Here is a 14,479-nt window from a genome sequence, read left to right as displayed (position 1 = left end):
GTCTACAAATAAAGATGGCTCATTTTAATTCTCCCCAAATATATTGAGGTTGAACCTGAACTTTGAATTCTCTGCTCCCACCATAATCTTGGCGATCTTGTTAAAATTGTGAATGCAGAATTAGAAATACTATGTAACTGGTTTGCAGTTAATAAATTATCCCTTAATGTGGCCAAAACAAATGACATGTTATTCAATACAAAGTCTGAGAGTAGAAATGACTGCATTATACGGATTTGCAATACCGAGATGGAAAAAGTTTGTGCATGTACATTTTTAGGACTGCTTGTTGACGAAAAACTCAATTGGAAGCACCATATAAATTATGTACAGACTAAACTGTCAAAAACAATAGGTATTTTGTATCATACTAACATTCTTGAAGAAAAATACTCTTTATAACAGTCTATTTCTCCCTTACCTTTACTACTGCTCCGAAATATGGGGAAACACGTACTCAACAAATCTACAAAAAATAATAACATCCCAAAATAAAGTATTACGAATAGTCTGTGATGTTGGTAAATATGAACACACAACTCCCATATCTAAAAAAACCTCAATATATTCAAATGTGTTGACATAGTACAGCTTAAAACAGTACTGATTATGCACAACATTTTCCATAACAAAATGCCTAATAACATTCAAAAGCAGTTCCAAACCACAGCGTGAACATATGAATGTAAAAAAAGTCACTTGAAAATAAGTGTTCACAATGTTTATATGCAATTATGCATATATTGTTATTATTATCATTTTTCATTTGCCAAGTACATGTGTACCTATGTATATATTTATATATAGTATTTGATTTTCCAAAATAAGATAGTTGAAACTGCTATTGACATGTGCAGAAAATGACCCTATATCTAGTTTTCATTTATTGTTTTCCTGCCCTAACTTTTATTAAATTGTTTCTCCTGTTTTCTTTATACTCCTTAATTTCTATACGTTTTTGACGCAATAATGCCGCTGTATTAGGATGATGCACGGGAGGGCTACTTTCCACAAGCTATGCTTCAGCCCTCCCGCTTCTACTAATTTTGTTCATCTTTGTGTGTATGAATTAAACTTTTTTTGTTTTTCGGATGAAAACAACTTTCAGCTTGGGGGCCCCCTAGTTGCCGCAGGGGCCCCCGCATAGTCCGCATATAGGAAGAAACGGCCCTGCGTCCAGAAGAATGTCATGCAAAGCTGCCTGCCTGCCTTCCTTTGATTCTCTCTGAACTGCCTGGTCTTTTTCATATTTAATGTCAACCATTTGTGCAGATAGCGTGAAGTAGAAAAGATCGCAGATGCTAATGTAGCGTTAGCATTTCTCCCCGGGCTTAAATTGTGTATTATAGAATGATCACACCGGTGACAGTACTCTTCAAAGGGTTCGCGAAATATGACTACTACTCTTACTGTTTAACATGTTGAGTAACTTAATGTTACTTCATGTTAAGGCTAATAAAAATGACACGGCTAAGGCTGTAATGCTAACTAACGTGCTAGCTACTAGCTAGGTAGCTAACTTTAGTGATGGCAGTTTGACACTGAAGCTTCGAACGGAGCTTCAACATGGATGTATAATAAGAACTTATAGAGCTTCAACCCTGGACTTCCTATTCCATAGAAGCAGTGCGCTTCGAAGCAGTGTTGCCAACTCCATAGTAAGGAAAGTAGCTATTGGCTGTCCGAAAAGTCGCCAGAAGTCGCTAAATGACGTCATCGCCTAATTTGCATATCATGTAATGGCGGCTGTAGGCAAAAAACGTTCCCAACCCTTCAAGGATCAAAACTTGAAACCACCGGAGTTAAATCCAGACGACAGTAGATCAGAAATGTCTTTTGAGTATGTTTTGGGGTTTTAACATGACAGTTTGGCATATCAATCCCCCTTACAATAAAGGCAGTATGCCCGTGTGTCATCTCCAATAAATGGCTTCAACCATCCTTTATACTCAGGGTTTGATTCCCACTCCTTTCTGTATTTTTGAGAATACAATTTAGACTGTGCCATGATGTTTAGCTTGTCACAGAGAGGCACACACACAGTGGACGAGGTGATTGAGTGACTGAGGCTGTGTGAGGCAAAGCAAAGGCAGTTATTTATTATAGTGTGAAAGTGAGTGAAGAAACATTTACATTCAACATTTAAATCCCGCTCAAAACCAGGACGGCTTGGCAGTTGGCGCATGCGCAATTCATTTGCAGTCTCGACGCGGGGGAGTGTGGTTGTCTCCTCTCTGCTCTGACTGCAGCAGCAGCTCTGCTGCTATGGCGTTATATGTGTGCCTCTATCCTGAGCACGCAATGAAACATGTTGAGCATAGAAAATGCTATTGAGCGCGCACTTGAACAGTTTTGAGCACAGAGAAATATATTTTCTCTCATAAAACTCCTGCTCCGTGCGCAAGCAGACCGCTGCACGCGCTCTCTCTCCCCCGCTCGCTCGACCTCTCCAGTAGTGATGTGTCGGTCGCGAACGAGCCGGCTCAAAGAGCCGGCTCTTTTAAGTGAACGACGGGAGCCGGCTCGCGCCCGCGAACGAGCCGTTTTTTTTTGTTTTGCGGAGGGATCTAAATCGGCATGAAGGCACATTATGCAATGTGCACATTATCCCGCTTATTACATGGCCACATTCTCAACAAATTAACGACATGACTCCCAATATTAATTGAAATGCTTTGATGGATTTAGAAAATTATTTTATTGATTTATTGAGTTGTATGTATTTAAATTGACATGCATCCGCTAAGAAAAATAGTCCGTTGTTACTGTTTGAACTAACGTAGCAACGGCAGGAACTGCTTCGAGAGTGTTTTTGAGGAGCTTTTTGATTACAGATTTGAAAACATCGTTGCTTGCTTTAAAAGTAGCACAATTCATTATGTCAAACCTTGGAAAGTATCTAGATATCCCTGCCCTAATGCCAATGTAACTGGCAACTGAATATGTGTCGCCGTTTGATGTCAATGTCTGGACCGCTGCGTAAAAAGGAGGGTTTCTGCCCCATTACTTCTCTTCTTACTTCTTACAATAAGAATAAAACACGGAGGAGGGAGATCTCTTTTTCTCCCCCTCTTCTGACAGCCCAGCAGCTGATCTCAGAGCACGCTGCCCTCTCCTGCAGGGGGGCGTGGTCAGCTGCAACTCACAGAATCATATATATACTTTATATAGATATGGCCCTACAATATATTGTTCAAATATAGCATGATAGGTCCACTTTAAGTAATACAAGACAGAATGATGATGATGATCTCCGTGCTACAGCTGCTCCGTGCATTAGAGACGGTTGGATGATGCTGTATTTGCATTGCAATATATTTATTTTCACTATGTTATTTATTTATGATTATTCTTAGGCTCAGCAAAGATTTGATGTCAGCTGTTGCTGTCTTTTTTTCTATAGCTAATAGTTACTGATATAGAGCCCTGCTGTTTTGTCAGGGCCTTTTCTTTAAATATAATTTTAAAATGTCGATACAGTAGCCCCTTTTTTAAAATAGTGTTTATAGGTGTTGCTATCTGTTTTGTGTAGCGTGGTTCGACAAGCAAGTCAGTGCATTCATTGGGTGGTATCAGAGAGTTACACGGGTCTGTAAATGCAATGAAAACATTTGGCCACAGCAAATCATTTATATTAAACATGTCATTTTTACTTTTGAATACTTCAGTACAAAGGATGTATTGAATAATTTAAGTGATATATGTGTACACATATAAATCATTAGTCAAAACAGGGCTACATTTGATTTAATTAAAAGGTATAATATGTGGTAAACTGAAGAGCCGTTTGGGAGCCGAAAGAGCCGGCTCTTCTTGGTGAGCCGAGCCAAATGATCCGGCTCACCAAGAAGAGCCGGAATTCCCATCACTACTCTCCAGCCTGCGCGCGCTCAGCTTTGCCTGCGCTCGCTCAAGTTGTCACAGCGTTACAAATGTGCCACAAAACCAACCAATCGGAGAACTCGAGAAGGTCAATTCTGATTGGCTGGTCGTCTCCAATCATATCTTCTATCTGAGATGAGAGCGGGATTTTCGGTTGCCATCAGGCTGTTGACGTTCTTATTACACATCTATCGTTGACATTTACAGGACATGACAGACTCGAATGAAGAGAATAGCACGCTACAGTGTCAGGTGAGTTATACATTTCTAGTTTTCTGATATCACGTTATTGTTTGCAATGCCTGAGTTTGCTAGCCGGCAACATAGCTATAGGGGTAGTTTAAGCAAACCGCTAACAAACCGTAGCCTACATGTACATGAACCCTTCTGAGGTATTGATTACTTGCTGTAAGCATTAGAGGTGGCAGAATGACAAAACATGTTTCTCTCTCTATCACAATGTTGGGTTGACCAGAACCTGGACCAACTTCTGTTTCCTGTTCTACAATGGGCATAGAGCTTGCGTTAATTTTCAACCGGACAGATGAGGCTAGGATACCGGCTAAAGTTAGCAACACACGTTAACCACGAACAGCCTATTAATCCGTTCTCCTCATGTTATTTCTTCCAACGTTGTGGAATTAGAGAAAAGAGGCTTCTTAACGTGCTTTTATCCGGGGTGGAGGGAGTTACATATTAGTTAAATATAACATTGGGGCGTGTGATTGTAGTGGGTGGAGAAATGAGGATATCCATTTTGGAGTTCCAGCTAGTATAATATAGTTAACGTTACTCAATAATAAGGAAGAGAGCTATTTGTGTGATACATCGCTATTGATATGGATTTAGAGTGGATATTTGAGACTTCTAAACAGTAAACAAAAACATAATTTATGGGTGAGTGTTTTTAGCAGAGTCATATGTCTTTGTGATTCTGTTGATTATTACCTGTCTGTATTATGTTGCAGCTCAGCTGATTTTGGATTGATGGCAAAGGGAGAGGGACTTAAGTGAGAGTGAAAGCACATGGTACGTTTCAAGGTAATGTCAGCAATTTCCCATCCTCTAGGTTGCTAGATGTATCTAACCCTTTCTCCTGTCTCCCTCTCTCAGCACAAGAACCCCAGGAAAACCTGCACTGAGCCTGAAAACCTGCACTGAGACCCTCACCCTGCACCTGAGTCTCAACTCCCAGAGTTTTGCAAGCCTCTCCCTGTTCCTTATTTTGATTAAACAGACATTAAGCTTCCCAATGGTGTGGTCTTCGTTTTGTGAAAAATATGATTACCTCACATATGTTGTTGCTGTTGTTGTCTTTTGTGATAGTTAAATTGCTCCTGCTGACTTGAGCCAGCCATATTTTTTGTCAGAATGTAAAAATTACATTAGTTACGAATTTTTGTTCTCAAAAAACAGTGCATTGTGTGTAATATAACTGTGATTTTTATTAAATTAGTTAGTTTTTAAGGAAGGCCAGAGCTTCAGCTGTGTCAAATAGATTGTTCCCTTTAGTTAACGTTATTTAAAAGATAATGATCATGTCCCCTTTATTGTATTACGAGCGTCCATTCCCATTGGATAACGGAGAATTTTACACCCGGAAGTAAGTATTCTCCTTACTGTCGATTGATTTTACAGTGATATCTGAACTACTCATCAACTCAAAAACACCAAATTATCCTTGTTAATTACACAACATTGATTGGTTTAAATTGTGTACAATGCTTTTGTATTTTTCCCCTTCGATTCGGAGAAACGAATATTTTTTCGGAGTTTTTGGATGGCAGAAGACACTACACTACCCAGAATCCTCAGCTATCGTTTGGGACTACACCATGTGCTTAGCTTGACAAACCCCGTGATCAGTCCTCAAGCTCTGTGATTGGATGTTGGAGTGGCAGTGCGCGAAGTTTACACGGAGCGTCAAAAAGCACCTTGAAATGGAATGAAGCCCATCGACGGCACACTATTCAAAACAAGAATCGAACGTGTCCTATCCCCCCCCACCCCTTAGGTCGCAGGCTCCTCCAACAGTGCAACACAATAAAACAGATAGGCCTACACAGAAAAAATAGTGAAATAGTGCAATAAGAGTCTATATACAGATTGGAATCTTTTTTATTTTTTATTTAACCTTTATTTAACCAGATAAAAGCATTGAGATACAATCTCATTTTCAATGCTGACCTGGCCAAGAAGTTAGCAACGTTACACATAACACACACATATAAAAGAGAACATAACTAAGAAAACAAAAGACAAAAAAGCAGTCACTACATTGTGAATATGATATATTAGATAAATAATTTCTAAGTAGCAGCCAGATGAATGTTATGGATGTTGTTTCTAATTGCAGGTGTTTCATAGTCTTATGGCCTGTGGGATGAAGCTGTCCCTGAGTCTGGTGGTTTTAGTCCGGATGCTGCGGTACCGCCTGCCAGACGGCAGCAGACAGAACAGTTTGTGGCTGGGGTGATGGGGGTCTTTTATCATCCTGAGGGCTTTCTTTAAGGTTAACGTGGTGTTTTTACTCCACTACATTTATTTTAGTTACTTTACAGATTTGGATTAATGATGTGAAATATAAACAACCCTTAAATCAGACTTTAGTTACACCTGAGTAAAATTCAGTGAAGGTGATTGTCAAGTGCCAACAATCAGGAGAGATATTTGATAGTTGGTGCTTGAGAAGACTAAACATTTATCTGCAGATCCGTATAAAGCATATTCATTACTCGTTATTCTCTAATCGTTCATTAAAGACTGTATATAATTGATATTTTGCACATCCCTTTCAAAATTTCAAGATTTTCTAAGGTTTATTGACATATCATATACACAACTACGGTGTAGTTATGCAATGAATGCAAAACTTGGGTCACAGGTTCCTCAACAGTGCATTACAAGACATCTATCAATATGTGTGTACCTCCACCATTAAACTGTCATATTCTGCACATGTATTATTCTATCTAACATCTTATAAGAGTATAATAAATATGTATAATATCGGTTAAAATAAGTGCTTCAACATAGTTAACATTGCAGGAAAGTTGATTGTCAAGTTCCAAAACAAACCATACAATATATTAGACGTTAAGTACTTTGTCAGGCTTAATATGTATCTGTAGATAGATACCCCCAAAGCTTTTTTCTTATTTAAAAGAAGACCTTAGCCTAAAGTATTCTTTAATGTTTAAATAAAGCCTTATTAGTTTGTCTGTTTTGCACATCCTCCTATCAGGCACTAAACTGTTTTGTTGTAGATATTATTTACAGTATCTTCTTGATATTTTCTATTCTATATTTATATCATTGACCTTCTACTTTCCCACTATTTTGTATGTATTCTTAATATTTAAATGTTTTCATCAAACACATTCAAAAGTACTTTACAAAAATGAAAGACATTAAGAAAAAGGCATTTTAAACAGTCATTAAAAAGCAACATAATCTACCTGCATTGCAATTACTGTAAACGTGTAATAACGTGCTCTAACCAGTAGGTGGTTTGGGTTAAAAAGCTGTCAAGTTTACAGTGTTAACACAATAAAATATACTGCTGTTTTTGGTTTAGTTGACAACGGATATATTTTGTTATTGTTTTGATATTTGTAACATAAAAGCGATGGAAAAAACCCATAGCAACACAGAAACTATGGTCTTAACATGACCCAGCGGTCTAGTAGTTAATAAAAAACAATAATATCAAAACAAATTATTACTACTAACTTTATTGTGAAATTAAAACAGAACGGTAAAATAATAGTTTCCGGTCTATTTTGAGGCCCGATCTCTGTAGATAAATAAAGAACTACGACAGATGTGTAATATTTAATGCAGCCAAACCATTTATTACAATGCATTCATGTTACAAATGCGTTCACATTTTTTTCAAGGGCACAAAGGCCACATGACAGGGCACAAAGGCCGTTTGGTTAAATTACGCTGGTCAATCAACATGACTGAAAAGTGTAGCACTAACGTCAACACCAGTCGTTTTACAAATGGCTGAATAGCAATAGTGTTTCTTAAACGTATACGTTAAGTTCAGCCATAAACCACATAAGTCAGTCATGTATTATATCAAAACCGCTTAGCAAGAAAAATACTAGATTCAAAGGTGACAGCTATCTGCTAGCTTGTAGAAGCAACACTAGATGTAGACCCCTTGAAGGGAAGACGTTAGCGCTATCCAAACTAGCTATCGCTAGTTTTCATGACAAAATGTAACGAGTCGACTTTAAATAGGCTAATACAATGGTAATTACCTATCAATAGTACTTTCTATAAACACGTAAATGTTAAGTCCTTTCAAATACTACCACATACTTCAGTTAAATCATATCAAAACAGCTTGGTCCGCTTGCTTACCTGTGCTTGTCTTGCTCCCGCGGCTGAGGAGGAGGCTGTCGGGCCCCTACAGGCATTTCTGACGGAACAATCACAGCAGAGCAATCGCTCTGATCCACAGGGCACAGGCATCGCCCGGGACTATCCTACTGCGCGCACTAATATGACTTTACTAGCGTTGTTTACACTGGAACTTTTGACAGGGGCACCAAGGCCACTTTGGCCGTGAATTGCATTTTTTTTTCACAGGGCATCACGGCCAAAGTGCGGGGCAACGACGGCCATGGCCGTCGTGGCCGTCGTGAAATTCCCACCCTGGTGCTCAGGATAGAGGCACAAATATAACGAAATATAAATTGAAAGAAATAGACTAAGAAATGACGTAAGCTCCATGATCAAAACTGCCAAAAAGAATTTCATCAATATCAAAACTGAGGAAAACAAAAATAAACCCCGTGAACTTTGGAAATTACTCAATAAGCTTGGCTGCAGTAAAAAACTCAAAACGAGATTTTCTAACTTAAACATAAAGACAGATAACAGGCTCACCACAGACAAACTGGATGTGGCCAAGTACTTGAACATTTTTTTCACAAACATAGCCACAACTCTTGTAAATAAATTGCCCTCCCACTCAGGGCTTTTTGGAGTAGATCACATCATGACCTACTACAAAAACCTAGGGGTACGCAAAGATGATTTCAGTCTAGCAAGGGTAACAACAGCAGAGGTACTCATTAAACTGAGCGCCCTCCAACCTAACAAGGCCACTGGCCACGACAATATCCCCTCCAAATTCCTCAGAGACACAGTAACCGCCATCTCACCAGTCATAGCTCACATAATTAACCTCTCCATAAAACAGGGAAAAGTACCCAAAGACTTCAAAATTGCAAGAGTAACCCCCCTGCACAAAAAGGGCAGCAAATTGGACCCAGGCAACTACCGCCCTGTTTCTATACTTACCTCCATCTCGAAAGTCATGGAAAAAATAGTATATGAACAGGTCGAAAAGTACCTCGCGGAAAATAAACTAATCTATGAATTTCAATCTGGCTTTAGAACATCCCACTTCACTGACACATGCCTTCTTTATTTGAGCGACCACATCAAACAAGAGGTGGACGAGGGCAAGTACTGCGGCATGGTGATGCTGGACCTACAAAAGGCTTTTGACACTGTCAATCACCCCATTCTGATTGACAAGCTAAAAGCAATTGGTTTTGATAAACTATCGGTGAGCTGGATGCAATCCTACCTGGAGGGGAGAGAACAGATGGTGGAGGTAAACGGTACTCTGTCCCCCCCCCTCCCAGTGAGCTGTGGTGTTCCACAAGGAAGCATATTAGGTCCGTTACTGTTCCTAATTTATGTAAATGACATGTCATCAGCATGTGACTGCAACTTGTTCCTGTTCGCGGACGACTCAGCCCTGCTGGTCTCTGGCAGGAACAGGTTGCAGGTTGAAAAAACCCTCAGCTCCGAGCTCGGCAGAATCTGCACCTGGCTCGCCGATAATAAATTATCATTACACCTGGGTAAAACAGAGTCCATTCTCTTCGGTTCGAAACATAATCTCAGCAAATCCGACGACTTCTCAGTTGCAGTGGGCGACATTATTGTCACAAGTAAGAAGGAAATTACATACCTAGGATCTATTCTTGAGGCAAACCTCTCCTGTGACAAAATGGCATCCAATGTAATAAAAAAAGTCAATCAAAGAACTAGATTCCTATACCGGATCTCCTCTCTGGTAAACAAAAACACCCTGAAAACTCTGGCAGGAGCACTCATTCAAGGGTACTATGACTATGCTTGCACGTCATGGTACCATAGCACCTCCAAGGCGCTAAAAATAAAACTTCAAACATCGCAAAATAAACTGGTCAGACTACTGCTTGACCTTTCATCTAGAACCCACCTCACCTCTGCCCACTTTGACAACCTAGGATGGCTTAGAGTAGACGACAGAGTACAGCTACTTGCAATGGGCCTGGTCTACAAGATCCACTACACCTCTATGGTACCCATGTACATGTCAAAATTCTTCCCAAAGGTCAAGGAATACCATGATCATAACACCAGAGGGAGCTCCACAAATCATGTGAAACCCAGATTTGGCACAAAAAAGGGGGAATACACGTTTCGCAATTATGCCACATCAAGGTGGAACGCTCTTCCCACAACTGTAAAGGAAAGTAAAACTATACTTACCTTCAAAACCTCTCTTAAAGAGCACCTTCGGGGGAGAGCATTGCAAAACTGGCCCCGGTAATGGTACAAATCTCAACCTGTCGTTCAATGGACAGCTTCCCCCCCCCCCCCCATCTATGTATATACTCGCATTTTAGACTCTGTTACTAACTGTATATCTGTAGACTTGGTATGTCTTAAATGTCCGGTTAGGATGTATTAGAACGAAATCTAAAATGAAAATTGTAAACAAGCAATCTGTATGTAAAAAAACCACCTGTATGTAAATTGTAAATAAGCCATCTGTATGTCAAATATGTCTTATATGTCTTAAATGACATGATGAATTGGAAATGGGGGACCCTGATGTAAACAAGACGAAAGTCTTTCTCTGGTCTGCATCCCCTTAACAATTGTATGTTTTGAGCTGTACTGTACTGTACCCAATATACAAGCTGTTAATAAACTTTTCAATCAATCAATCAAACGCCATACAATCATGTGACATGTGACGTCCGAAGCAGCAACTGCTTCATTTCCTGAATGAATCACTTGACTGGTTCGCGGTCCATTCACGCGATTCAATGCACTGCCTCGTCTCGATTCTGACAGGTGACAGGTTGAAACAGTTTCAAATTTGAGCGCTTCAACACTTTATGACCGCTCTAAACAATGCACAATGTGTGGGTTGTTGTCGTAGTTTGCGTTGTTGCTGTTGAGTTGTTGTTGGTATTGCTTGCATTTGAATTGTAGTATCATTATAGAGCAAGCCAGGAAGAAAGATAGGTCGTTCTGGCTCGGGAAACACTTTGAAATGTGGAGAAGTTGTGAACAAAAAGACAATTATCAGTAATATAAAAACACTTCAATATTTCAAGGAATAGATAGCTCAGTGGATAGAGCCGGCGGCCCGAATGCGGCGATGTCCTCCGCGCAGCTGGTTCAAAGCCCGGAATGGATGTATTTTAAATAATCATTGCTTTTCAACTTTAATAACTGATAAAAGGCCCTCTCCGCCCAAAAACATGTCCAGCACTCTATAGTCTCTTCTCAATAACCCAATACACACAATTATCAATCTTTAATTGCAAATAGAACATGATATTCAGTCTTAGTGTGTGTGTGTGCATCGAATATTTTTCAAGGCAAAGATACGTTAAACCCACTGCAGCCTTGCACTTCGCCAGGAGAGGTCGCTGTAACTGAAGCTTCGAGAAATGAACCTATTTCCGACACAATTGTCCAAGTGGTTCGATGCTTCATTCAAAGCTTCATTTTGTCATCACTAGCTAACTTGATCGAGCCACTCCTGGTCCTTTGATCAGACGGGAAGCTAAAGAACGAGCAAGACCCATTGCTGGTATGATAACAACCTGGTACTAAGCACACAGGCATCTTGTTAAAATGATCTTATCTTAGCCAGCGCCATATAGATAGATAGTAGGCTTGTTTAAGACGCGTTGCGGCTCGCCTCGAAAGTAGACGAGAATAGCCGATCGCAGCCGGAGGAGAAGGAGGAGGTTCTTCTTCTTCTTCTTCTTCTTCTTCTTCTTCTTCTTCTTCTTCTTCTTCTTCTTCTTCTTCTTCTTCTTCTTCTTCTTCTTCTTCTTCTTCTTCTTCTTCTTCTTCTTCTTCTTCGGCGGATTGCAAACAACTTTAAGGTGCCTACCGCCACCTCCGGAGTCGGCTTGACTCGGTTTGCATTTATAAAGAATGCACATGTGTTTAATCGTTAATGTCAGATATGTACTAAGTAAATACATTTGTTCCTGCTCAACATTAGATTCAACTTTATTGTTATTGCACATATTACAGGTACTGAGACAACGAAATGCAGTTTAGCTTCTAACCAGGTGCAACAAGCAGTAAAGTGAAACGTAATGTACACAATCTACAGAATAAAATATAGAATGAATTGAATGATGAATAAACAGTGAAGGGTATGAATACACTAGATATCAGCCTGAGAGCAGTATGAACAGTGTGTATGAATATGCTAAGATATATAAAGTATGAAAACGGTAAGCAGTGCAAGTATAGTATAAAATATATAGATATTAATTTCATGATGATAAACATTGTGGAACAATGATGAAAAATGTGAACGGATGTGACTTCGCCACTCGCTCTCTCAAAAGTTGGGCCATTTTGTCTTCATGCGCTAATGAGCAACTCTCATAGGAATGAACGAGGCCCCGCCTCCCACGCTGTATCCAGTTCTTATTATACATCCATGCTCCACCAGGGGGGGCTGGTGTCTGTCAGGTAGCTCCATCTCTTTCAGCACCATCAGAACTGCATTCCTAATCAATGCAGTTACATTAAAAACATATGTAATCAGATTACTGTTACATTCATTCAATGTGTGGATTACTATCAGGATTACAATGTTACTGAAACCTAAAAAGATCATAGTGTTTGTTGTAAAGGATCAGATGTTCTCTCTTCTCTGTCAGCTGTACTGTTCTGTAGGATAATACTTTCAGTGTGAATCTATACGTCTACTGCCTGAATCAGCTTTATGGTTTTCACTTTCTTTGCTTCATTAGTTCTGTTTTTAATTCAGCAGGTGAACCTATATGTTCATAGAATAGTGTGTGTGAGCTTAACTGTGTGTGTTAAACTAAAACGGAGCATTTTCTGTCAGCTCAGATTTGATTTCTGCTTTTTGAAACTGTAGTATGTGCTCATGTGTTTCAGTGTTGGTGTATAGGCTGCTGCCGGAATATGCTGAGTGACAGGCAGCTTTTCTTATAAATAAAATAATTGTTGATCCTAAATATCTTGGGTTCTTCTTTTTCAATGTTTACATTTTTCCGTGTCTTACATCATACACTTAAGTAAAACATCTTATTGCTATGTATCTCCTCTTTATTTGCATTGCATTTGATATTGAGGTAATTTAAGAGTAAAGAAAAGTAATCAGGTTACATTACTTTGGATTGTGATACCCAGATTAGGTTACTGACTACAGCGTAACCAGTAATTAAACCTACCCTGCTAAGTAAGTGTTTCCTTTTCCAGTACTATCCAGACTTAGAGTGGCAAGCACAGGACAGAATAACTCAGGATATTATTACATCTACAGTGATTAGAAATATTCTATTCTCAGGAATATTCTGTGAAGAGCCAAATCAGGCTAGGGAAGAGTGCATGTCAAAGAGGAGCAGTGTTTCTCACCCACCAACATAAAACAGTTGCTGGACAGTTCATTCCTGAAAAACAAAACAAAAAAGTGTGATTGTAAAAGAAACAAACTTAAGCGAGCTGTCTTAAAAAGTGAAGTCTCAAAGTGAGGCACAGCAGTTATCACGTTTACAGATGACATCTTAGTGACAGAGCTCACTGCACACAAGATCAATCCAGCTGCTAAGAAAGCCCCCCCCCCCCCCCCTGCATTCTGTGTGAGGATGATAATTAAAAGACTACCAAAATAAGACTTTTCATTGCACTGATTTTCTGGACATTGCATTCCTGTAAGTCCAGCAGCCGGTGATATATTTTGTTTCTCCAACTACTGTATGTCTGATTAGTATTAAAACAATGTAACAAGAATACGAATATAATGAAAAATGATCATCTGTTACAACCCAGTCTCCCGGCATTTCGTGTTATAGTCACAAAATTAATTTAATCTATTGATTCGTGTTCACCAACACGATTTTCGTGTCACACAGAACGATTTTAAAAGCAATGTATTTCTATTGGTAGTATGTTTCGTGCCTGCACCACGTCTTTTTGTCCGGTCGGGTCTTCGAAGACCGGAAGCTGTGGGGTTCATAAAAACATTTTCTTACTCAATATCTTACCCTAAGCCTAACCCTATCCCTTTTATTTGAAATTGTATAATGTCGGAGTTTTTCTTGCCGTCCGTGAGGAAAAGAAATGGGGCTCAGAGCCTCAGAATACTGAAATCTGTATTTTTTAAAACCTTTTTTTCCTTCTAATTTGTTATTATTTGATGCAGGCACAAATCAATAGATTAATTTCGTGACTATAACACGAAATGCTGTGAGACTGTGTTGTCTGTTATGTAGGTTTGGAGAATATG

The sequence above is a fragment of the Gymnodraco acuticeps genome, unplaced genomic scaffold (genome assembly GCF_902827175.1).
Source record: "Gymnodraco acuticeps unplaced genomic scaffold, fGymAcu1.1, whole genome shotgun sequence".
Taxonomy (NCBI): domain Eukaryota; kingdom Metazoa; phylum Chordata; class Actinopteri; order Perciformes; family Bathydraconidae; genus Gymnodraco; species Gymnodraco acuticeps.
The sequence above is the reverse complement of the archived record's forward strand: the minus strand, read 5'-3'. Positions refer to the sequence as shown.